This window comes from Monodelphis domestica, chromosome 2 (genome assembly GCF_027887165.1).
Source record: "Monodelphis domestica isolate mMonDom1 chromosome 2, mMonDom1.pri, whole genome shotgun sequence".
NCBI lineage: Eukaryota > Metazoa > Chordata > Mammalia > Didelphimorphia > Didelphidae > Monodelphis > Monodelphis domestica.
In genome coordinates, this window is record NC_077228.1 from 292,920,024 (window position 1) to 292,947,614 (window position 27,591).

General features: G+C 37.5%; 1 long non-coding RNA gene across 1 annotated transcript; it reads right to left on the minus strand.

The window, feature by feature from the left end:
• Positions 1-858: 858 nt before the first annotated feature.
• On the minus strand, positions 859-27,591 carry LOC130457390 (uncharacterized). The gene is made up of 2 exons (XR_008916565.1): positions 2,300-27,591; positions 859-1,685 (listed from the first exon to the last, which is right to left on the minus strand). It is a non-coding gene; the product is annotated as an uncharacterized LOC130457390 (long non-coding RNA).

Consider the following 27,591-nt stretch of genomic DNA (forward strand, 5'->3'; position numbering starts at 1 on the left):
TACCAAAAATTGAGTTGTCTCTTCCCCTAAAGAACTGTATCTGAGTTATATAGTGGCTATATAAATAATTTTGCAGTTCATTCTAGTATGTACTGTCTATGATGTTTTGGAAAATCTTACTGTGGATCTGGTTTTTAGTGACTGGAGTCTCAGGTGATAATGATTACAGAGATCAGTATTTTGAATATATAAAGTACAGGAAGGTGTTGCTCTTTGTCCCAGGACAAAGTCGAAATAATAAGACCATTCAGAAGCTATGTTGAATCAGCAGCATGTGCCCAAAGGGGCCATCAAACTCCACTCTAATTGGAGCTACATTCCATGTACATTCCTAAGAATGCATTTCCCCAGGGCTACGATCTTTTTTTTTTTAACTGAAGGGGTTACTCATAGTTTAGTGAGAGACTCTCACAATATATCACAATAAATATAGAGTCTTAACAAAGTTAACAACTGTCCATAAACCATCACCCACAGGGCTGGCAAATCTCCCTGCCAAAGGAGCAGAGAAGGAGTCAACATGTATTAGGCAAGTCAAACTACCATCACCATTGCTTTGATTGCTGTCTCTCCTAAGACCCTGATAGAGATAGTGTAGGAGCCTGAGACGAGGGTCTTAGGAAAAGAAATGTTTCCAGCCCAGTACTGATAGCCATCATCTTGGGAACAGCTACTGTGGACATGCAGTCTGACAACAAGTCCTTGACATTAACGTCTTTAGTATTGTCAAACGGTTTTGATTTTATCAGTGGGAATGGTATTAAAGAAGAGGCATTATTATCTATTTTAGCACTGTAACTTTCATCTGACTTTCATCAGCCTTTCATTTGTATTGTTTTTGCCTATTGGAATATGAGCTTTTTTTTTTTTTAATCCAAACAACATTTATTGAATTCTGAATGACCTCTTGTCAGGTGTGTGATAAGGGGTGATTCTGTTATAGTGTGAGTTTTAAAATTAATATTCAATAACTAAGTATTATATTTTAAAAGTTTAATTAATAGTAACTAGGGCAAAAGAACTGCCTGAATTCATACCCCTTGCAGGTCCAAAATAGAGAAAAAGAGGGAGGAGTTACAGCCACTTAAATACAATCACCGGAGACCCAAGAAAAGGGAATTTTGGGAAATACTAAGGGACTTCTGGGAGATGAAGTCCAAATGCTCAAAATCTCTATTTACACATCCCCCTCCCATCCTTTTGGGAAACCAGTTTCCCCAAAAGGATCATGGAAACATAATCAACTTAAAGATTGTAATAATTTGTGGATAAAAGGAAAAGAGAACAAAACCAATGATTACTAGGTTGACGAAAAGCCAATTTGGGGGCAGTCCCCTTTGGCATAAGAGAATACATTCAAAACAAAGGCATTTCAACTTCCCATAGTTCAATTCACATCCCAAAGTTCACTCTGGATCTTCTGGTGCAGCATGTGGTCTCTACAGGCATTTATCTTCATATAGCATTCTGGATCCTGGGAGGTAGCAAGTTTCTTATCCTAAAATTGCTCACATTTAAATCAAAGTTCACAGCAATAACTTGCCCCCCTCTCCCAGGTGATCTCCAGGTACACATTGGCCATCAAGGTTCCTCCAACTCTTCCATTCTATGATTCTATGGTATTGCTGACTTTATTCTTAGATATCATCTCTTGTGTGCTATTGGTTCTCTCTTCCACAATCCTCCTTTAAAAAAAAATATTTAATTAATTAATTTAGAAGATTTTTCGATGGTCACATGATTCATGTTCCTTTCTCCCCTCCCCCCTGTAAGATTAAAATTTAGGGGAGACTGAGGCAGGTAGAAATTAGTTTCTCTCTGCAAGGAGAATTATATTTTTTAGAGGTTTATTAAAAGTTAAGGATTAAAGAAAATACAGGATAAGAAAAATGTGCCTAGGAAGACCTCACCTACATTATGGGAAGAACCATGTCTCCTCCAAAACAGAAGTCCAAAAAAGAGCCAAAAGCTCTTGCAATCAGGCTAAATACCTTCTTGATCTCGGCCCACGTGAGAATTCAAAGCATTCTGGGGAAGTGGAGCAAAGACTTCTGGGGACTGAAGTCCAGAGTTCGAGTCTATTTTTTACATTTACCCCGTTTGATCATTTGAAAAAAATAATATTTTTTCCAAAGGATCATGAAAACATAATCAATTTAAAGATTACAATAATGTGAGGATAAGAGAATAAAAAAGAATAAAACCAATAATTGCTGAACGCATTGACAAAAAGCCAGTTAGGGGGCAGTCCCCTTTGGCATAAAAGTATACATACAAATAAATGTTCAATCAACTATACCCAAAGTTCAATTTTTTGTGCAGCTGACTGGTCTGGAAGCTTCTTCGTGGTTTCTTCTCCAACAGTTCAGTTGTGTATTCAGAGAGGTAGCATCTTCTTTACCTAAAATTCTTCTCAAAAGGAATTTAAACTTTGCAATTTAAATAATGGTATTTTTACATTCCCCCGGTTAAAAGGGTGATTGGAAAAAAAGAATCACTTGGGGATGCATGGCTGAGGTATGAAGTATATGAACCAATTGGTAAGAGATATTAAAAAGACATCAGAAAAATCCAAATAAAAAAAGAAAAAACTCTGGATGAAAATATAGACTATCAAAGTCTTATGTGAAAAAATTCTAAGTAAAAAGAAAAATAAATCTATAACAGGACCTTGAATCAGGGCCCAATCAAAATGATCTAAGCAATGACGCATTTACCCAGGCAGTATCCAGGACTACAGAAAGGTACCACACTATGAAAGGCAGAAAAGGGGACCAGATTATGAGCCAAGGTTTCGGGGATACTCGCCTGTATTTTCAGAGTGAGTGTGGACACAAGGAAAGCCTATGTCTAACAATGTTAAACACAGTAACCTCGAGTCTTCACACTAGGTTCAAGACCTTTGTATTGGCCTAGAAGTGCATCAATCCATCCTGGATTGGCTTTTCTTTGGCTCTGTGCAATGGCTCTTGTGTGTACATCTTGTCTTGGAATCAAACAGAATCATTAAGCAAAGTCCCATAATTTATTTAAATAATTAGTGGCATCATTTTTATAGTCACAAGCTTTTTAGGGCATGCATTAGCAAATGTATTTTAAACTTGTAGTACTGAAAAATCAAAAGGTTAAAGAAAATATTAATGCTGGTGACATGTGCTTCAAATATAAAAGGAGAGAAAAAAAAACAAATAGTATATTGCACATGCAAGAAAAATATAATAATAAACGAGCTTTAAAAAATAAAAAAATATAGCTTATAATCATTGACACACTGTGTCAGCTAAGAAAATAAAGATTATGAAGCTTTCTCACCAAAAATGAGATCCATTTCCTCTTTGTATCTGGTCATGATCACTGTGAGTAGAAGGCAAATGAATTGAGCAAGGTATATTTTTCATTTTTAAAGAATAGTAGTACAAATATGTAGGTATCAATATCCCCAAAATTCTCAATAGCCCAATTAAGCACAATAGCCAACAAACACACTATCATATTTCACATAAGTTGCTTTATGGCATTTTTTTAAATCTATGAATTGATGGATATTTGTCACAATTTTTACAAACATAGCAATCTTTGAACCTTGGTATTCAAACATATATTTTTTTTAAGTTTACAAATGCTACACTGAAGTGTAGTGGGACTTTATTCCATAGTTAATGACAATACCAAAATTAAACCAAAAAAAAAAAATAAAGCACCCCTTTGCTAACATTGCGTGATTGCTTTCCCCTTCAAGGTTGTCCTTGATATATGTTTTTGAGCCCATTTTACCTAGTATAGTATAATGGTAGTCTCTCAAACATATTTTTTAAAACAAAGTAAAACTCATATTGGGTTAAGAACAAAATCAAGAAATCTATATGAGCTGAAGAATATAAATAAAGGGGTGCTCCTTTTTTTGGAGGCTTTTTAGGGATACAAATGCCCTGAGATTAACTGCCCAACTTCCATTCACATATTTAGAAATGCGGGAAGGTTGGGGGTTATAAAATGTATTTCACTTCAGCTATTGTAATGGGCCTTCCCTTGTAGTAGGGGCAGGCAAAAATGACCAGAGATTGTTAAAAAAAATTATAAAAATCATATTTAAAAAACCCTTAAAATCATTAAGATATTTAGCATATTAAATTTTCCAAAGTTGTTATAGCAATTGTAACCAGTTCTGAAGTCCATCTATACTTGGCAAAATAGGAAAAAGCTGTTTTTTCATATATGGGCTTATTCAATAATATTTGTTCAGCACAGTTATAGGGGAAAAACAACAGAATTTTAAAACTCAGTACATAAAATGAACAGTATAGCAGAATAATATTGAATCCAGTAATATATGAACTTAAAATCACAAAGTTATATCTTAAACAAAACAATCGGGAAAAATGCAATAGAGTCAGAGATTTTTATAACCATTGGAGTCTGAAATGCCTTAAAAATCATAACCTCCAGTCTTTAAAATTCCTTAGGGTTTTTGTTTGTTTGTTTGTTTGTTTTTGATTATCCATTTAAATGCCTATTGTCTGAAGGCAGAGTGGTAAGGGCTAGGCAATGGGGGTTAAGGGACCTGTCCAGCTCCCCACAGCTGGGAAGTATCTGAGGCCAGATTTTAACCCAGGACCACATGTCTGTAGGCCTGGCTATCAGTTCCCTGAGCCACCCATTTGCCCCTTCAAAGTTGAATCTTTGGGCTGAATGTTTCTTCTGGCACACAGGTGAAATCAATGAAATTACCAGAAGAGTCAAAAGGCATCCTTTTAAACAGCCCATTGCTTAAAAGTCTGTTTCTTCTCTCTCCCTTTCTCTCTCCCCTGCTATGATCCCTCCTCCTGCCCCAGTCCACGTGGAGCCCAGGCCGCCCATGTGGAGCCAATACCCCTCCCCTCCTCCCCCCGTTTTGTTACCAGCCAAGGATCTGGGTTTGTTGGGCATGCAGGTCACCAGGTGATTGCAATCTTGGTTGAATCAGGTCGGCCAGGTGAGCAAGAAAAGGCCACTGGGGTGGGCAGGGCCAGAGGCCAGAGCCGGAGCACAGACAAGCAGGGCCAAGCGGAGTGGGCAGCCAGGGTGGGCAGTCCAAAGCGGATGGCGGCGGCAGGCAGGAGGCAGGCAGGAAGCTTTGCAAAGGTAAAAAAACCTCGGCCCAAGAAACGTGGCTCAAAAAAAATTTTCTAGGCACTAGCTATTAAAACTGAACTAAAGATCAGAAAAAAAATCAGAAGATTGAGATATTTTGTTATCCCTTTGTGGTTGCCAAACTGTAAGATTAAAATTTAGGGGAGACTGAGGTAGGTAGAAATTAGTTTCTCTCTGCAAGGAGCATTATATTTTTTAGGGGTTTATTAAAAATTAAGGATTAAAGAAAATAAAGGATAAGAAAAACATGCTTAGGCCAGAGAGGCCTAGACAAGACCTCACCTACATTATGGGAAGAGCCACGTCTCCTCCAAAACAGAAGTCCAAAAAAGAGCCAAAAACTCTTGTAATCAGGTTAAATACCTTCTTGATCTTGGCCCATGTGAGAATTCACATGGGGAAGTGGAGCAAGGACTTCTGGGGATTGAAGTCCAGAGTTCGAGTCTATTTTTTACATCCCTCCTAGAGCCAATGAACAATTCCACTGGGTTTTAAATGCATCATTGTTCAAAACCTATTTCCAAATTAATATTTGCAATAGAGTAATCATTTAAAGTCAATATTCCCAATCATATACCCACTGAACCATGAGATCAATCATATGTTCTTTTTCTGTGTTTCTACCCCCACAGTTCCCTCTATGGATGTGGACAGGAATATGAGCTTTAAGAGAGCAATGGCTATTTTCTCTTAGCCTGGCACTATGCTTTTTGCATATAGTAAGTGCTTAACAAATGCTTTTTCCTCACTTATTTTTTCATTAAGAGTTGGAGGAGTATTTTATAACATTAGAGGGCCTCCAAATCTGCATCTCTACCACTAACTTCCCTCAAGCTTCTCTTTCCTGTTTCCAGACTTTTCCTTTGTCTCTATCCCTCAATCACCTTTTCTCTATTGAAGTATATATGATTACTTATGCTATCTTCACAAACACACACATACTTTTTATACTATCTAATTCTCATTGTTGTCACCATCTGACAGCTGGGCCAATCTCCTAAATTTCTCAGCATCTGGTACTTTTTTTCACAGTTTTCTTCTTTACTGTTTCCCCAGCTATCAACTTTTAATTAATATATTAATATTGATATTTGACCTTCTCAACTCCATTGACTTCCTTCTCTTTCCCAGTACAAGTAACCAACATAGTCAGAGCTTAGGAAGAAGTCTGGTACAATGGAAAGAGAGCTGGATCTGGAATCAGAGGATCTAGGTTTGAATCCAGGCTCTATGATTTGCTATTCTTTGGGACCTTGGACAAATGAATTAGCCTTTCTGAGTCCTAACTGATTTCCTCATCTATAAAATTATGGACTAGACTTAGATTAACTCCATCTTCTGCTAGTTCTAAATCTTTAATTATGTGATTTCACCCCCTCTTAAAGCTGCATACCCTCCAAGATCCTGAATATTTTGTGTTCTCCCCTATTATCACACAAAGCATATTCTTTGTCTCTTTCTTGATGATTCACCAGATTTCATTTATTCAGGTGTTATTTCTATAACCACCCCACATCTCTGTTCTGTTCTCCAGTACTGCATTATCAAATGCTGCTAGACATTTCCATCTTTATGTCTTATAAGTATCTTAAACTCATTTTGTTCAAAATGGAACTAATATTTTTCTAGTCCCTAAAAAGGCTTTCTATTAGTAAGACAGTCTTCCTTGCTGTGACATTAAAACCTTAGTGTGCCTTAAAAAAAAAAAAAAGGAAAGATGCCTCTGGGGTAAAGGGGGGAGGGAGGAATACTAATGAAATATTGTCAAAGGATGAGTCCAAAGCCTGATGCTATCTATTTCCCAGGATCATATTTCCTCATTATCTGTCTTTAGCAGAGAAAAACTATCCTAGAGTAGACCATGTACTATGAGCTCTCAAGAATTACTATAGATTCCTAGCTGTGTGACCCTGGGTAAGTCACTTACTCCCAATTGCCTAGCCACTACTGCTCTTTTGTCTTAGAACCAATACTTGCTATGATTCTAAGGTAGAATGCAAGAGTCTTAAAAAAAATTGCTCTGGAGCATCACTTAGAGCAAAAGGATAAAACATGTAGCCCAAGGCCCATCACTGTAACTTATATGGCAGCCAAAACTAGATTAAAATGCATTTATTATTTGATTTTAATATGCTTATGTATCAATTAATATGTACATATATTTATGTATGGTTTTCTATTTCAATATGTAGCCCTTGGTGATCCTTATATATGATTGAATGGCCCCTGTTCCTATGTGTTTGATACCATTGATTTGAGCATCATATCACCTGGATATGGAAATTGGCTGGCTCCTTATAACAAGGATTATTAACTTTTTTTTTTTATCATGAACCTTTCTTGCCAGTCTAGCAAAGCCTAAGGCAATATGGTGTGTCCTCAGAAGAATGGTTTTAACTAATTGAAAGAAATGCTAAATCTCATTTAAAGATTAATTATAATAAAGATATAATTTTTTTTTTCATCCAAGTAAATAGTTTCTCTGAAATCTGTCCTTAAGGGTTCTTGGACCCCATTTTAAGGACTCTTGATTTAGAGGAATGTAAGCACCCAGACAGAGTTTTTTAGTCACAAATGCTCATTTTATTTTAAAGAAAACTAGCTATTCTCTGTATGTCACACTCAGTGGACATTATTTTTCATGTGGTTTTCCCCATATTCCTATCTTGGGATGTGGGACCTGACCAAGAGGAGATCCAGAGAAAACTATAATTTGGTCCTGGAATAAACAGAAGAGTAACAAAATAAAGAGAACAGCTTTGGATGTGCATTTTCCTTAGTAGGATCATAGTGACAGTATTAACAACAGTTCTTTCTGAGTTCATCATAATATTCTGGGGGAGGTAAGAACCAAGACTTCAATCTGCTGCTATAATTGCTGGACATAAGCTATTTGGTGCTATATCTGAGACTATGATCAGCGGTAGAGGCAAAGAAATGAAAGGTGTGTGCGGCGTCTTAAAGTCATTAATGATAGCCCTATAACTATGGTATTGAAGTGGGACACTTCACAAATGAGTTCAAACACCTAGATTATTGATTATTGGAACCATAATTTATTAATAAAAGAGAGAAATAAAGAATCTACCATCTGGGGCAGAGTTCCCTAATGGAAAACTGCATTGGTTTGTCATTAAAGACCAGATTATATACATTGCAGAGTTCTTATCTAACAAACAAACCTTAACACAGGAATGTGGGGTCTGAGATGGGGGGGACAATTCTTAAATTTATGATGGGGCTGTTATCCAAGGAGTGTTTATCTTCACTTAGTCAAATGTTAGTTCACTGGCCCTTTGATATTCTTAAAATTCCTCTTTTGTCTCTTGCCACCCAAACTAAGCAGAAAGCATTTTGTTATCTGCCCCAAACATCTTGTCCTTCTGGAGGGAAGGAAAAACCAGGTTTGTTCCCTAAAAATGCAGACAGGGGTATTTTTTCCATCTTTGGTCTTTCTGGGGCTACTTCATTCCCTCCTTTTTCTGTTGGGGGGGGGGGAGTCAAACCCTTGACTCATCAGACAGAGGAGAATAATGTGATCCTAAGGCCAAAAGCTTAATAGCCTGAAGACGCTGATGGATATAGGTCATAAGATGGTTGATCAGGCAGGGTCCTATCAAGAGGCTCACTATTAATAATGAGTGGTCCTGTCATGGCCGTGATCAAAGCAGTAAGCCACGGAGACCAAGAGAAAAGATTGGAGTACCAGTTGCTAGATTGAACATTAGCCTGGGTCCTCTCTTGGATCCTTCCCCTGAGCAAGGCCAGAGATTCCTATATAATCCCAGAATGATATAAAAACAACAGGATTCTCCCAATGCCACACAGAGTCCCCCCTGCTAAAAGAAAAGGAGGTTGAGTCCCCATCTATTTTGGAGAACCATTTCTGCCAGAGAGGACAGTGATTTTTCCAGGAAATTAACAGACATTTCTAATTCAGTAAGGTCTAAAAGGACATTTGTGAGCATTTTGAGGAGGGATCACTCTCTGTGAGGGCGCTTTAGGGCAGTCTCAAACAGTTGCCCAGGTGCAGAGACAGTGGGGGTGGGTTCCCAGCCCCAATCCCACAAGGACCTCTCCATTCTGGCCAACTGGTGAGAGTTGCATTTTTTCAGCTATTTGCCACTCTGTAAATTCTCTCCCTGGGTCCTGGCCTCCCATATCCAGCATAAGTCCCCACGTCCGGCCTAGTAACCATCCTTTATCCTCTGGGTTTTTAATAGTCAGGGAAAGGGGATTCCTGAAATCGAGGGGGACATCCCAGGCCCTGCTTCGCTCCCTTTGTAGTATGATATCAGGGTCTTCCTGCTGCCAGGGAGCAACAGTTCCACATCCCCAGGCTGCACAATAGAATTCTCCCCCTTTTTTGCATGACGGTGGCCCTGTAGATGGGCAAGCATAGACAGGGGCTTCTGATAGATTCAGAGTCCCTGATGGGGTTGCGCATGAAAGAGTTTGTGAGGGATCTATCCATTTACTCCCAAATAAATCACACAAATCAAAAAAGGATTTTAGGGGTTTTCTCCTCCTGGGTTGGTCTGTCACTAATTCCTTCCCATCCCTTGTCCTACTGATTACCCATCGGTATTGAATTACCTGGAAGGGTAGACTAATTTCCAAAAATCCCCAAAGTACAAATCCAAGCATAGCTCCACCCAATCCTCCGTTTCCCATAGTGTTCAATGTCTCTGAATTTTGATCTTTAAGGCATCCAAAGTTTTGGTGACCTTCCACTGCTCTGCTCCTTGCCCTGCTGCTCTTGGTTTAACAGGTTTCAGTTGAGACACGTGGATCCAGCGTTTCTTTCCCGCAACCTTTACAGCTCTGGGGGTGGTCAGTATTATCACATAAGGTCCAGTCCACCATGGTTCGAGAGCCCATGCAGGAATCTTCCGAACCCAAACAAGATCTCCTAGTTCACCTGTAAAAGGGGGCTGGTCACATTCGAGGGGTGAGAATTGGGCGGCCCGGACAGTTTGAGTGATAGTTTTCCTGAGCTTATCCAAAGCCTTCAGGGAAGAGAACAGATAATGGTTATCACATTTAGTCAAATTTTCTAGTCCCAATTTAGGAAGGAGGGAAGGTGGTTGACCAGACAGAATTTCAAATGGGGTAATACCATGAACATATGGGGTGCACCGGGCCCTCAGGAGGGCAAAGGGGAGGAGGCTTACCCAGTTCTCAACAGACTCTAGGACCAATTTTGTCAGGGTCTCCTTCCAATTGCTGAGTCACCCTGGCTACCAAAGCAGGCCCATTATCTGACCCTATTCCCAGTGGGAGTCCAAACCCAGGAATGCTCTCTGATATTAATTTCTTAACTACCACTGAGGCAGTTTCATGTTTTGTTGGATATGCTTCTACCCAACCTGAAAAAGTGTCTACCAGGACAAAAAGGCACCTGTACCCTTTTTCCCCTGGCTTGATTTCTGTAAAGTCTACCTCCCACTGTCTCCTGGCTTCAGCCCTCTTAACCGGGTGCCTCTGGTTCCTTCGGTCCCCCCTTTTGATTAACCCACGCACATGTTTCACATCTCTAAGCGATGTCTTTGCAGATTCAGTGCATATTATGAAAGACAAAGTCTCTGTCCAGCATATCACTCAGTTTTGTGCCTCTCCTATGTGTGGTGTCATGTATTCTTTTTGCTAGCTGTCTCTCCACTGCTTCTGGTAAGTGAGTCCTGCCATCTGGCAGGCCCAGCCATCCATAGGGGAACCACACAGCCTCCAGGAGGGCCAGAATCTCAGGCCCCACCTGGTTCAGTGCCCCCTGCCATCCCATCCCCTCCCCTCTCCAAGTATCTAAGGGAAAAAGGGCGAAGGTCCAAGTCTTCTGTAGCTTCTTCAGAGCTGAGAATGGGTGTAGAGCTGTCCCTGCCTATTGTCAGGAGAGAGGGATTGGCTATAGGCAATATCCAGGCCTGCAGGCTGGAATGTTTGCCGAGTTTACAAATGCCTACGAGCACATATCTCACAGGGGAGTAGCCAAAACTTGAACTGGGAGGGGAAGGCCACAAACACAGGGTCTCTAGGGGTGTGTCCTCAGTGAATGCCGGGGTCCCAGGTCGGTGGAGACATGCTTGGAGATCTGAAGGGTGTTCAGCCACTGCTTCCCCAAATGGCAGACAGGTCACATGGGGGAGAGCCAGCCCCTAAGACAGAAGTGCAGAAACCAGGACTGGGGCAAACACCAGAACACCAGACAGAAACAGAACATTAGTACAATAGCAATTAACATTACAGATTTGCATTTGGGTATCTTAGCCAACAGACTTCATCTTCAGAAATCATCTTCTGATAGGAATAGATACCCCCAGGAAATCGGATTCCTGAGTTGTTTGCAGAGCTGGTATGTGATGTCTCTGTTAAAGAATATCCCATTGCAAAGTACACATTGACTATAAACATCTATAAACACTTGAGTAACAATATCTTACAGATGTATTCCTTCATCCCAGATTCTGGGGAAAATTCAAGAAAGCTTTGAGCTATATTTCCAAGCTCAAGATCCAAACTTCAACTGTGGTAAATTAAGGCTACAAATGCAAGCCATCTATGAATAAACTTCACCTACTTCTCAAAGTATGTTCCTAACAATTTGAGAATTCCCAATTATTAGGGTTGTTTGAGGAAATGGAAACTTTAATATCACAATTTGCATTATGTGCTGATCATGGGATATCGTCACCAAGGAAAATATTTCCTCAGGTCCCAAAGGACCCAGTAAGTGGCTTCACATGCAGGTAATTAATAGTGTATATGGTCAGAAGAGGTCCATTCCCAGGTGAGACCAGAACATGCCTCTGTAACCATTCCAGGACATTCTCTGTCCATGGTATACTTTGTCACCATTAAATCCCAGAAGCCTTCTTTTGCATTAAAAGACAAGTCTCACCCATTTCAGCTGAGAGAAATTCTGCTTATCAGCAGTCCAGAAACAAATCTCCATACCCCCAAACAAGCCTTTGATATCCCTACAAGGGTGATCACTCAATTATTCTCATGTATTTTGTCAATAATTTACACATCACACTTTAGTCACAAAACCTGAAATAAAGAACATGAATTCTGTATTAAGTATCTCCATAGTACTATAAATCAGGGCTGTATCATCTCCTGGACCTAGGCTGTTGTCTCTCGGCCTGCGAGAGGCTGCACAAGGGGGAAAGATAGGATAGAGATAGAGAAGAAGTTTTTACCCGCGAAGGGCGTGAACGAGCCGACTTTAGAGATGTGAGTAACCGAGTCAGTAGACGAATATTATTTGTATGAGCCACAGCTAAGCTCCGACCACTGGGTGTGAATATTCAGGCTGAAACCACCCAATGATCTCCTTTTAACACCGTACTGGTCAGAGGATAAAGCTAGTGCAGATGGAAAGGAGACTAGGAACTACAAGAGGTAGATAATGCTAGATAGCATTAGGAGAAAGAGAGGAAGTAAGGCAGGCCTGGACTAAGGACCAGGCCTTAGTAAGGCAGGCCTGGACTAAGGACCAGGCCTTAGTAAGGCAGGCCTGGACTAAGGACCAGGCCTTAGTAAGAAAGATAGAGAAGAGGGACAGGGGAGAAGTTGCTACTTGCCAGACCCGGGGATCCTGAACCAGTGGGCGGAGCTTAGCGGAGCTGGTTTATTTATAGTCTTGCCAGCTCAATACATATTGAACAGTTATATGATACCTCAATACATATGGATGAGTTATCTGGGGTACCCCTATTGGATAATACAACCTATGACAAGGTGAAGGTGGGGTTTTACTCCTCAGGTGAGTGGGACACAGGAAAGCAAGGTTTCGCGCCTAAACTTCAGCCATGCTGGCAATAAAGTTCATTGCCATGCACATAATGGCCATGTGCTCACTCACATTCCTGGTTTCCCCATAATGTCTATGGGCTGGGCTGCTACATAGGCCATCTGAAAGACTAAGACAAGACCATACAGGAATCACTTCAGGGTAACTAACTGTCCAGAGAAATTAAAGAATCATGTGTGATTTTCCCACAACACATACATTAATTTTATATATTATCCCTAAGTTAAAGATCCAATTATGAGAGCAGAATATTTATCTGTTCTCTTTCACCTTCTCTCTCTCTCTCTCTCTCTCTCTCTCTCTCTCTCTCTCTCTCTCTCTCTCTCTCTTTCTTCCTTCAAAACCTCTCTGCTTAAAAAGCAGAATACAGCTTCCATTCTTCCTTTACAAACCCACATACTAAAGCTTTATGGACTTTAGATCAAAGTCCCTTTCTTCCAAATTCAAATCCAACACACCATTCCACCTTCTCTGACCAACTTAAGTCAAACAAACATACTGGTGATATCACTTCAATTGCTAATTGGTAACCCAAACGAATTCTGATATAAAGGATTACATCATTGAACCACTATCTTTAGCATAGTGTTCAACCATTATTAATTTCAGTTCATAGTACAAATTGGTAAGCCGAGGTAACCACTGAGTATTGAACAAAATCTATGGCACAGGTTTACAATAAGCCTTTGCTCACATCTAAACAATACTTAAATACATATTTTAGCAGCAACTCACATAACAATCATAAAATTCTGAGCAAGCATTTTTCACATAAGCCATTTTTAACATCCCACCCACTCTTTGGCTACTGTTTGCAACATATATCCTTATACAGATCAAAATGTAATCAAAATATCAACCAACAAATCCCCAAAACTCATGTGAGGCAACTTATAAATTACATATCACTCATCTCATTTTATCATTCTGGACCTGGAATGTTTGCATTAAGATTCCACAGCTTCAAACAAGCTTCTTGGTCAGACAGGGCTGGCAATATTTGCTTGCTTGAGCACCTTAAAACCTCCAAAATGTACAATTAAAATATGCTCATCTTTAAGTTCTATCACACAGTGATTGTCAACTTTTTTTTTAGATCCCTAAGTATCAGTGTGGAACAATTATAAGCACTTCTTTCTCCTTCCTGTGTGCAAGGAAGGGGTTAATAACTTCTGAGCAATTTATCCTAAGGCTGCCTTGGCTTGATTTAGAATTTATTACTTAGCAACCTTGTCCCATCCTTCTTTAACCAGTGAGCTCACTATAATGTAAAAGTTTGAATGTATCAAACCCCTTTCATAATAATTTACTCTCAGTGGATTTCAGTTTGAATTCCACACTTCCAAATAACTCTGATTAAGTCCTTTAGCAATGTTTCAATGTAACCCAACTGAAGTGCAAAGCATTTACCTGTACTTCTCTCAAACCTGTCTAAAGTAGAATAGAACCTCCAGTTTAGTTTTCTTTTAGCTCAGAACATTGCTACATTCCTAATTTAAGTCCATCAACATTATTCCAATTTATAATTTGCTGTGTATTTCACACTAGAATTCATAGTATCAGTTAGTATCTCTATTCATTACTCTTATTGAAGTGGAACACTTCATAAAATGAATCCAGACACCCCCAAATTCAATTTTTAAGTTATATAGATAGGTTATAAGATATAAAGTTATTTCCTTTCACATGTACTTAATCACTTTTCCCTAGTTAGCTACATGCTACCTGGCATTCCAGCCTGACCTCTTTGATATATCTGAAGCTAGACTGTATTTAATCCTCATGACAAGCCCTCTTGATTTCAGGGCCAGTTAAATTTGTCTTGGTAAGGACATACAGTTTGTATATCATATACCCTTAACCTATGTAGGTGGAAAATTTAATTCTCTTCATAATACAAATGCATACTTATTTTGCATTCACTCAGCATTACTAATTTCCAGCATTTGGTATCTGAATACATGTTCATCTCTAGATTATAAATTCCTTCCTATGCATTTTGCACATTTAAAAACAATTCATATAACCTTGATCAAAGACAACATCATTAAAAAATTTCCTCTTTTGTAAAATATCAAATTCTTAGCACTTATATCATTAAATCCCATGCACAGATTAACCACTTTAAAAACTTCTTGTGTGTCATATGATTTCTTGCTGCTAGTTCTGACAGCACATATATTAAAATAAATCTGATTTGAAAGATTCCCAAGTTTAAATTCTAGAATAAGTTCTTCTCAACAATATAACTTTTTCTGAATGACTTTTACATCTATAAAGTAGCCAGTACAATTTCTGTCCATACAGAAAAAACATTCCTCTCTGTGTCAGGCTTGCTATTAATCACACTTAGACAATTCTCAAATTCACTGAAACCATTATGCATTGCAAGGTTTAACAAAACAAACTTCTAACCAGGAGTTTTGTGCTCAATAAAAATCTGGCAACATTTCACATTTAACTGACAAACAGTAACCACAATACATTACATTTGTACCATATCAAGATCATTAGCAATCCTCCCAAATTGAGAATTAATTTTAAATGAAAATTGCTAACTGTGGAGTAAGAATCTCCCTTTTCTGCTCAGAATTTTCTCTCTTTCACTACTTTAGGGGCCCATCCAAAGGAAGAAAGAGGGAAAAATCATTGAACAGGTATTTGCTTTTGTCCTCTGCTGAGGATTTTTGACAGTGGAAAGTTCAAGCTTGCAACTCCCCCCTTTTTACATAGAGACAAGACTGTGACAAAGACAAAGATAAACAGTAACATACAATGCTGTGACAAGCATGCTTTGAGAGGAAAAAAATAAGTGTTTTAAGGATCCATTCTTAAGAAAAAAAATATTTGCAGGGGGAAAATTCATTGAAACAGTTTCAGAGTACTTGGGGAAGCTGAGATAAGTAAGCTAAGCCATTTGATTGGCTGAGCTGACGTTCTTATTCCCTAGCTCTCTCTGAACTGATCTATCAAAAACTGACTCTCTTTTTGACGGTGATTTCTAATAAAATGCTCTTGTAGTATCTGGACAAAACTATCTCCCAATTGGGTTGCAGGTGGTCTGTTGCCTGAGGCTGGCTGATTTTCTCAAGGAAGGGACTTGTAAATCCCCTCCTATTCAGACTCTCTCTCCTGCTTAGGAGCTTGCCGTGGGTCACAGCCCAGCCCTTCCCCCATAGTCTGCCCGGTTTGGATGCAGTTGGAGGGAGCAGGGAACAGTCACTACAAAAGAGATTCCCCTCTGCATCTTAAACTCTTTTTGCCTCTTTCTTTGTTTCATTTAGACACACAAAAACAGCAAAGACTCAACAGAAGCCTGTAGGACAAACTCTCTCACACATTCATACACCTTTGAACCCGAAGCTTCCCTGAAGTCACTGAAAGACATCTCTTTAGTGACCTGACTGTGGGACTAAGCTGCGTCCAGCAACCCAACAGCCTCTACTGAATCCGGATTTACAGAACAGAACAGAACTCCATGGCCAACAGGACTCTAGGGCCCAAACAGAACTTCAGGCCCGAACCTTCAAGTAGGCAGACTCGTAGAGTAGCTAGGGGTCCAAACGAAACTTGAAGACCGAGCCTTCAAGCAGGCAGACTCCTAGAGTAAAACAGGCCCTGGGGCAAAACAAAACAGAATTCTAGAGAAACAGAGCTAATTTACCAGAGCAGAACAGAACAGAACAGGACAGGACAGATGGTTCCAAAATCAGCCTAAATTTTGGTCAAAATCTCAAATACCAGAACCAGGGGCGGACTCCGAAGAGGATACCATTCACTTCCTCAGATTTCTGACCCAGTCCCTCACGGGAGTTGAAAACTGCATACTCTCCAAGTCCGCACTCAGAAACACCCCCAAAGGGGATAAGGCTTCAAGTCTCCTTCACAGGCCCCGGCTTAGCAAACCCCAGCCGCAGGCCTAAAGAACTCTCCCCCAAGCAAGCACAAACACACACTCTTACAGCAGCCCTCCAGGGCTCGAGATCTTGGTGGGGCTTCCAACTGAAGTGGGACACTTCACAAATAAGTTCAAACACCTAGATTATTGATTATTGGAACCATAATTTATTAATAAAAGAGAGAAATAAAGAATCTACCATCTGGGGCAGAGTTCCCTAATGGAAAACTGCATTGGTTTGTCATTAAAGACCAGATTATATACATTGCAGAGTTCTTATCTAACAAACAAACCTTAACACAGGAATGTGGGGTCTGGGATGGGGGGGACAATTCTTAAATTTATGATGGGGCTATTATCCAAGGAGTGTTTATCTTCACTTAGTCAAATGTTAGTTCACTGGCCCTTTGATATTCTTAAAATTCCTCTTGTCTCTTGCCACCCAAACTAAGCAGAAAGCATTTTGTTATCTGCCCCAAACATCTTGTCCTTCTGGAGGGAAGGAAAAACCAGGTTTGTCCCCTAAAAATGCGGACGGGGTAATTTTTCCATCTTTGGTCTTTCTGGGGCTACTTCAGTATCTAGAAAGGCTTGATTTTTGTAATAAATTTGCCACATTGTTAAGAGAGCATTATGGTCTTCAAGGAGTGGAACTTTTCTTGCTCATGAGTTTTCAGAATAAAATAATTTCAACTAATCTGTCCTACAGACCATGTGGTATTTTTTGAATGCAATTGTTTGACTACATTGGCTTCCCATACATATTATACATATTATCTTAGGGAGACATCTACAGTTTCCAGATGAACTTTGGGGACCATAACAAAAAAAAATTAGTTACAGCTTGCCAGGGCCTACTATTTTACAGGACAAGAGATATATAAATCATGTAAAGTAAGTATTCAAGTCATTTCTAAGCTATTAAATACACATGCTTCCACATGCATGCTCAGACACACACACACACACATACACCCACACACACTAACAGAAGGATAGGATCCTCTATCTTTCCAATAGCTGAGTTTGCCAAAAAAGATACTATATACCTGCTCTTGGAAGTTCATCTTTTTGAGTAGCTAATGGATTCTCCTCATATATATACCAGATATTTAGTGAATGCCAGCTTTGATGAATTGTGAAAAAATCTGCAGACAGGAATCTGGGCCATGGCATATGTTAAGATAGGCACTATAGGAACAAGGAAGGCACCTGGGGGTTAATCAAAAACCAAAAGCTTCATTATTGGAACCTGGAACTCAGGTTTGGCTGGATCCCATTCTTTTGCCTGTATAGTAGTTGCTCTCAGTTTTAGGAAATGGATATTTAAAACCACTGATAATTTTTTAGCAAGTGAAACATGAGATCTATAAGATAAGATAACCCCAAACCTCAACCAAGTCATAGTTTCCTCAAATAGTCATATTCTACTGCATTTCCATAGAGGCCATGAGAATAACCCATTCTTGTGTGAGTTGTAGCAAGAAAAGAGTATGAAATTTAGGAGATTTTAAATGGCTAACAGGAGTGGAGACACTAATGTTATCTTATTAATCAGAAGATGCATGATCCAAAAAGACTCACAAGACTTGAGTCAGTTAAAAAAAATTCATAACTCTTTCTTATGACATTTTACCAGAGATATAAAAGGAGCTGCAACCATGCTCCTTGGGAAAGAGTCATAGGAAGGGCACACTCTTAGCTGGTAATTAGACTGACTCTGCTGCCATGTGAGGAAAACATTTAGCTGGAATATTTAAGTAAAAGGTAGGGCAGTGTCTATTGGCATGAATTCCCCCCCCCCCCTTTTTTTTAAAGGTAGAGATAGAGGGTGTGAATTATGAAACTGGCTGTAATCCTATAGCCATTGGGCAGATTTGGCTTTTTTTCAGAATGATGATAAAAGCCAAGTGAGCATGAAGAATTCAAAAGGATATGGCTGTATTGTGTGGGTATCCTGGAGAGTTTCCTTTCTGTAGGCATATATGTGTGTGTTGTATGTCCAATCATATAGCCACCACTCCCACACACAATCAAAAAACCAAAAACCTACAGGCTTCCTACTGCCTCCAGAAGCAAATACAAAATGCTTTGTTTGCCATGAAGACTTTTATTACCTAGACCTGCCTACTTTATCAATCTTATATCTTACTCCCTAACATGCCTCTTAGCTCTTCTGCAAACAAGGACTCCATCTGTCCCCCTTGCCTGGAACAGTCTCCTTCCTATACTCTATTGACCTATCTGACTTTAAGTTCCAACTAAAATTCTACTTTCTATAGGAAGTCTTCTTTAACCTCCTTTAATTCCGGTACTTTCCTTCTGCTAGTTATTTCCTATACATAGCTTGCATTGTATATATTAGTTTGCATGTTTTCTCCCTCATTAGATTATAAGATCCTTGAGGACAGGGTCTGTCCTTTGCTTTTTTTTTTTTTAACTTTCCCAGAACATAGCACAGTGCCTGACACATAGTAGCAACTTAATGCTTAGTCATTTATTGATTACATTAATTTTCATAAATGTAGCCAAGTTATGAAGTTGCTTACATTTTTTGTTTTCCTCTGCTACTTATGTGTGTTGTCACTGTACTCAATAACATCCCTGGTGATGACTGAGGAGAGAAAGGTATTAATTTACTGGTAAAGGTAATTTTTTGTGATGATAAAGCTACTCAAACATAGTCAAGGTATGATATATAATTAATTTGTATATATGTAAAGTAATTTGAATTTGAATCTGTTACCCTAAAAACTATAATCCCCAGCAAAACTACTATCCGCTGAAAAACTACAATTCCCAGCACCCTACTGTCTTCCTGTCATTATGTGCTGATGTAAACAGGAGATAGATTTGGTGGAGTTCCCTCTCTCAGTTCTTTTTTTCCTTCCTGTGGTGGCTTTGGTGGAGCGGGCTCTTTTGAGCAGGTAGAAAAGTTTGTCATGTGGCTCTATTTTGTCAGATAATAAACTTTTAAAAATATTTTTTAAAATCATACTTGATTTGGATATTAATTTTAAATTCTACAATACAAACCATGATATGTTTCTCATGTCATGATTGTTTTCAGGCTCTGTTCCATCAATGTGAAGGAATATTTGAGAATCCCAGAAGTCACATTTCTTAATTTAATTAGTGTTTATTTTAACAGAACCAAGAAGAAAATATCTTTTACTCCTCCTGACCCTTCTTTGAAGCATAAATTTTCTAGGTTCTATTTGTTTTGATAGTACTTCAAACTTTCTTTAAAAGCAGCATTGTAGCTATATGAAAACATGCTACTTCTGACTAATCCCATTGTCAAGGGTATTAAAACTCTTTAATTAGCAACTTATATGTAATTATTATGTCTAGAACTTTATCTTCTCCTATTCCTGCCACTCCCAAGGATCCAAAAGTCTTAGACCCATCTTGCCAGAAAAATCTTCTATTCAAGAATATGAGAAAACAAGCACATTGTTACATTTTGATTGGAATTGTGAATTTGTTCAAACATTTGACAATTTGGAATTATTCACTAAATTGTTCATATTTTTTTTACCCAGAAATACCAGTTCTGGACTTTCACCCCATGGAGGTCAAGAACAAAAGGAAAACCTATATAAGATCAAAATATTCATGGCAGTAAGTTTTGTAATAGCAAAAATTAGAAACATTAATGGGAAGCTCTTGTTTGGGGGATGGGTGATTAGACCGGTATATGAATGTTACAAATATTATTGCATCATGAAAATGATGAATATGTAAAGATTTGTGAAGTGCCCCACCCCCAAACTGGGATCATTCCCTCAAACTGTATTTGCTGGCTGAGGCCTCAGAGAGTGGCTAAAAATCACTATTCTCAGAGTTCTAGGGATAATCTTCAGTGTTACAGAGATTACTAGTATTATTACTCATGAAACCCTAGTAGTGAGTATATTCATCCATTAACAGCCAAGTTTAATAAGCTTTTAGAAAAGATATTTACTAATATAGTATATTAAGAACAATTGATACTAAACATCCCTCCAAAAGTTTAGGTCACACTTTCCCTCATTTACATACAGATCTAAGGGAAGATGTAGTTATATTTCTATATTTGTGTCACATTTATTCTCATTATTCCCAGATGGATGTGGATGCATTGTCACCTGCTGGTTCAGGCTTTCTGAGGGCACAATCTTTCCTTCTCCAAAAAAGAGATTTTTCATGACATTGGCTTCAACTTAAAAATTAGTTACATATATTATATGTATATAGTATTTTATTTTTCTAATTATAGGTGATAAATTTAAAAAAGAAATCTTATTTTATCAATTACATGTAGTAACAATTTTCTACATAAGTTTTCTGAAGTTATAAAGTTCAAATTGTCTCCTTCCTTGTCTTTCCTCTACCTTTCTGAAGATGGTAAGCAATTTGATCTGGGTTATACATGTATTATCATGCAAAACATATTTCCCCATTGTTCATTGTTGTAGGAGAATACTCATATAAAACCAAAACCCCAAAATTAAACCTTATAAAAGCTAAATTGAAATATAGTATGCTTTGATCTGAATTCCAACTCCAATAGTTCTTTCTCTGGAGATGGATAGCATTCTTCATCAGAAATTCTTCAGAATTGTCTTTAATCATTATATTGCAGAGAAGTTAATTCTTTCACAATTGATTATCCCACAATATTGCTGTCACTATGTACGGTGTCCTGGTTCTGCTTATTTCACTCTGCATCAGTCCATGTAGGCCTTTCCAGCACTTTCTAAAATCATCCTATTCATCATTTCTTATAGCACAATAGTATTCCATCACCATTATATTGCACAATTTGCTCAATTATTCCCCAATTAATGGATATCCCCTCAATTCCCAATTCTTTGCCAACACAAAAAGGACTGCTATAAATATTTTTGTAAAAGTAGGTCCTCCTCCCACCCCTTTTAAAAAAATCTCTTTGGTATACAGACCTAGTCATGATATTATAGGATGTGACATACATAGTTTTATAGCCCTTTGGGCATAGTTCCAAATTTTCCTCCAAAATGATTGGATCATTGCACAACTCCACCAATAATGCATTAGTGTACCAATTTTGCCACATCCCCTCCAACATTTATCACTTGCCCTTACTATCATATTGGTCAATCTAATAGGTGTGAGGTGGTACCTCAGAGTTGTTTTAATTTGCATTTCTCTAATCAAGAGAGATTTAGAACTTTTTTATATGATTATTGATAATTTTGATTTCTTCATCTGAAAACTGTTTATTCATATCCTTTGACTATTTGTCAAATTAGGGAATGGCTTGTATTCTTATAAATTTAACTTTGTTCTTTATATATTTGAGAAAAGAGACCTTTAACAGAAAAATTAGTTATAATCATTGTGCTATTTATTTAAAATTTCATCATTACTGATTATATTAACTGAAGTTGGTAGTGGTGGAATACTCTCCTCTCCTTACACTTATATAAACTAATGCTATTTGAAGAAAGCAGAATGAAATGAGCTACAAACAAAATGATTATAACAATAAAGGAAGATAAAATACAAAGACAATAACATTGAGGTCAAATACAATAGACGATGTAAAAATTTTAGAAAAAACCCCCAAAGCATTTCTCTATACCCACTTCTTGGTTTAAAGTCTTTGTGTCTCTTATCTTTTCTATGGTTGGTTTTTTTTTTAAAAGAGGCCTTTTCTCCTTCACACCCTCTCACTCATGTCCATGTTCTATATGCTGTTTTTCCCTTAACAGGCTTCCCTCCAATTAGAAAGGAGTTTATACTGGCCACTCTACTTACCTTTCACTAACTCTTCAGGCCCTCATTAATTATACATGCTACCACTTATTTCATCACAGACTTTCTTAAAGAAGCCAAATCCTTTTCTGAACATTAAAAAATGTTTGAGAACAATAAAAAGTTTAAAAATAACTACTGAATGGTTTCCTCTCTGATATACAACATGGTTAAAGTCAAGAATGTCAGTTCTCATATTAATTACTAGGTCTATGCTCATTATAGAGAAAATAATATATTATTATATTTAGATAAAATTTCTGTATGGGTTACATTTTTTTCACTGCACATTTGGATTAGTGGTTTAAAATGTCAGTGAAGTACATACAGCTACAGACACATACACACACCACTCCATTTTCATTTATACATTGGAGTGCCTGGTTATCTATCAACTCCAACATTGATAATATCTTCAACATACTGTCATTACTTCCAGTTACTTTGTAAAAGTAATATTATATAATGTATTAAATAATAGCCTAATAAAAACTTTTAATTGCTTGAAATTATTAAGAGACGTGTAACTCCAAAACCCTGGGTATTCTTTTTTTTTCAATATAATTTTAAAAGAATAGAGCACAGGATGAACTTTTTCTCCATAATGTTCTGCTGTCATTCATCTGAAAATACTGGAGCTGAAAGCCTTTCGGCCACATAGGAAATAATATTTGCACTATTCATTGTGTTGTATTGCTCTCTCAACATTATCAATAAAATTATCAGGCAAGTTGCTAAATCCTATGACTTTTTCTCAGGCCTTATCCTCATTGATCTCTTTCCAGCATTAGCTTCTGAACACATTCAGTGGATATTTTCTCCTTTCTGGGTTTCATAAATACTGTTGTCCCTTGGTTTTCATCTTATCTGTCTTATTATTTCTTAGTCTTCTATGCTGGATCATTTCCCACTTCTCATCCCCTAAGTATAGTTGTTCCCTAAGGCTCTGTCCTCTTCTCTCCTTAAAGTATCTGATTTGGTCACCTCATAAGCTCATATGGCTAAAAGAAACAGCTTTAGGGGTATTTTGATGTTTATACAAGCTCACAAATCACAATCTATCCCTAAAATGGAACTTTGTTTGAAGAAGTTGAAAGCAAAAAAGAAGAAGAAGAAGAAGAAGAAGAAGAAGAACAACAACAACAACAACAACAACAACAACTTTAGAAATTACTTTTTAAGAGATAAGAATTGAAACCCTCCCAAAGTTGTGAGGATCAAATGGGATAATATTTGTAAAGCACTTAGTGTAGTGTCTGGCCTATACTTGCTGCATCACAAATGCTTATTCTTTTCTCCTAACTATATGTACCACTTTATGAAGATCCCCACATCTCTTTTGGTGTCTCATAAAAATGATTTCTTTTAGTCTTAGTAGGGTACAAAAGTAGTTGAGTAATTATATGAATTATTTTTTTAGGAAGCCTTTTTAATGTGTTAACAATGTTATCTTCTAAGTTTGCCTTTCTTCAGAGGAACTCCTTAGTATGACCAAATAAATTTAATTACCTAGGGAGCAGCTACTTAAGATTAGAAATTATAAGCATACCCCTTTGTAGTTTGTCCATGACCCTTAAAATTTGATAGCAATATTGATTTCAGCACCTTGAGCAATACACAGTCTCCTTTAAGCATCTATTAAATGCCAAATATTCTCTAGTCACAGTGCTGCATGCTAAATATGTAAACATAAACAATTCTTGTTCTCAAGGAGCTTACATTTATTGGGGGAGATAACAGGTACACGATGAATATGCAAAAGGAAAAAAAAGTAGTTTTAAGATAATGAGGGAGGTGACTAATAACTGAGGATATCAGGAAATGCCTCACAAAGGAGAATCTTAATGATTTTCCCTCTAAATCTCTGAGATCTGCTTCTTCTCCTTTCACAGGGGCAACACCCTGTTTCAAGTCCTCACCAACTCTTATCTGCTTAGGAAGCAGAGGCAAGAAAAGAGTGCATTTCAGGCATTGGAAATAGACTGTAAAAAGATACAGAGATTGCTGGGAGCCATCAGACCACAACGCCTTGACAGAGTCACACGTGGTAGCTGGGGAGACCACAGAGTGGTCCTTGGCAAGATGTGATTGCCCACCCAATCCCCTTCTATATGACCTCTTTCATCAATGCCCCTTGCCTATGAATTGATATGATTATTATTCCCCTAGTCTCAAAAGAAATAATGCAAGAGCAAAACACATGTACCCTTATTCCCCAAAACATCACCAAAAGATCAGACCCTTAAACCCAATCCCCAAAAGACTATCATGGGTTAACTTTTACTTAGGTACATAATTCCCAGCAAAACCTCAGCTACAGTCCAAGCCCAAAACTTTCCCACTCTCAGAAGCCTATTCTCATAAAGCCAGCACACAAATCAATCATAGAGGCCCATGCAATAAGTACAAGTACATCAAGCTTCAGTATACCTCAGTGACTCAATTACACAAATCAGTAACTCAGAAACTTCCTAGAAGCCACCAGTCTAAATTTGAATTATGTTCCCAGTATCCCTCACCCTCATAGATTGTTAAATTGTCTTTTAAGAACTGCTGATTAATTATTCCATTTTATTAAAAGCAATAAGTAATTTTCCTTGATTGTTTGTAAGCTCAAAGCTTCTCACAGGGTAATGAGAAAATTAAGCCACCTGTGATGAAATCATTTATCTTGTATGCTATCTGTAATCACAATATAAGAATATAGAATGTTAATCAAGTGATTTGTTAAAAGTTAATGCATCACTTTTCCAGTTATCTCTCTTTGAACATGTGTGTTAGGTAATGCAATCTGTATGCCAAGAAAATTGGTATAAAAATAAAAATCAAGCCTGGGAATGGTGGAGCAGCTGTAAGATGCAAAGCAGTCCCATGGCTATAATGATTAAGCTGTCTTCCATTTGTTATTTATTTTGACTGATCGTTTGCCACCTATTGGAGTCATGAGTGAGGCTGGACCCTAACCGTGGCAAGAGATGAAGACTAACAAGAAAGCCAGTTTGCTTGACCATAAAGTCCATAAAGAGGAACAAAGTATAATAAGTCTATCAAAATAGGTTAAAGCCAGTTTATGAAGAGCCTTAAATGTTAGGGAACTTTGTTCTTGATCTTAAATGCCATAGGAAGTTCTGAGGCTTGACATGATCAGAATTGTGCTTTAGGAATATTATGTTGGCAATTATGTGAAGGATGGATTGGAGAGAGGGAGAAGTTTGAGATAGGGACACCAATTAAGAGGCTGTTTCAATATATGTTAGAGGCAATAAGGACTTGAATTGGGATGGTGATCATGTGTGTGGAAAAAAAGGATATAGATGTGAGAAATGTCATGGAGGAAGAATAAAAAAGCGTTGGCAGCTGAATAGATATGCATGAAAAGGGAAAGAGAGGAATCAAGAATGACTGTTAGGTTACAAATTACGTTTACTGAAAAGATTGTGGTTACCTTGACAGATAAGGGAAAGTTCAGAAGAAAGGCAATTTTGGCAACAATGATAACTGAGTTCCATTTTAGAGATGATGAATTTGAGATGCCAATGAAGCATGTAGTTTGAAGGGACTGATTGGTAATGTAGGAACAGAGATTGGGAGAGAGACGAGAGCTGGCTAATGTAATTCTATTTGTGTAGAAAATATAACTTTCAAATGTTTACAAATATAGTTTATTTTGTCAGTGCAAGGAATTTCTGAAGACCTCTGTATATTTCCCTAGTTCTATTATCTCATTATCATGTATTTTACATAGTATTTATTCTGAAAGACAGTCTATTGAGTTATATTGCTAAAAATGAATACACAATTATTTATGAAAGTCTACCAAAACTCTTTGAAATATTAAAATCTTTATTTAAATATTGCTATTATAATGAGACAATATAGTATTTGACTAATGCAATAGATATTGATTAAATTCCAAATATATGAAGAAAATTGAGTTAAGTACTAAGAGAAATTTAAAAAAAACACACTTAGATAAGACTTGATATCTGCCTTTATTGAGCTTATAGTCTAAGACTAGGATATGGAACAAACAGAGATAACTAACACAAAACAACATACATGAAGCACAAAGGTGCAAAACAAAAGAAGTTTTGGGAGAGAGCTAGGAGAATAAGAAAGGTGTCATGAAAAAAGAAGTAAGGTAATATTCAAAGAATGGAGGTGAGGAGGAAGAATATACCTGGCATGGGAGATAAATGAAATACCTAATAGGTAGTTAGTGATTCATACCTGTGGCTCAGGAGACAGACTAATATAATTATAATAGCCAGATGAATAGAAATGATTATTAAATCTATGGAAGCTGATGAAGTCATCAAGTAAAAGAATGTAGAGAAAGAAGTGAAAATGGCCCAGGACAGTGCTTTAACTTTTGCCTATGATTTGGAGTCACAATAGGGATGATGACTAATTAAGTCAGACTCAGAAACAAATATAATAGTATTCAATAAATACAGGAATGAAATTCACTGGTGAAAGCATTCCCAGTTGAGAAAAATCAAAAGCAGTCTGGGAAAAATTGACCTTAGACCAACATCTTATACCATATACTAAATAAACTACAAATGAATGTAACCTGATCATAGAATACTATATAATTAACAATTAAAACAACAACAAAAAAATCAAAACCAGAATTAGAAGGGAATAAAAGAAGGTTCTTTTCAGAGTTGTGTTTCTGGGAGAAATTAATAAACATTCAAAGAATAGAGAAGATCAGAAAGGATAAAATAGATCTTTCGTATAATATCAGGTTTAAATGCTTTTACAAGAATAAATTGATGGAGTTAGAATAAGAAGAAAAGATATTCTTTAGGGAAAAGCTCTTCAGATTAGATATTTCTGATAATGGGATCAAATCTAAACTGTAGAAGGAATTGATATAATCATATAAAGCAAAGAACCATTATTCAATAGTTAGTCAAAAAATATGTTTTCAAAAAAAGAAATATAAATTAGCACCAATGAC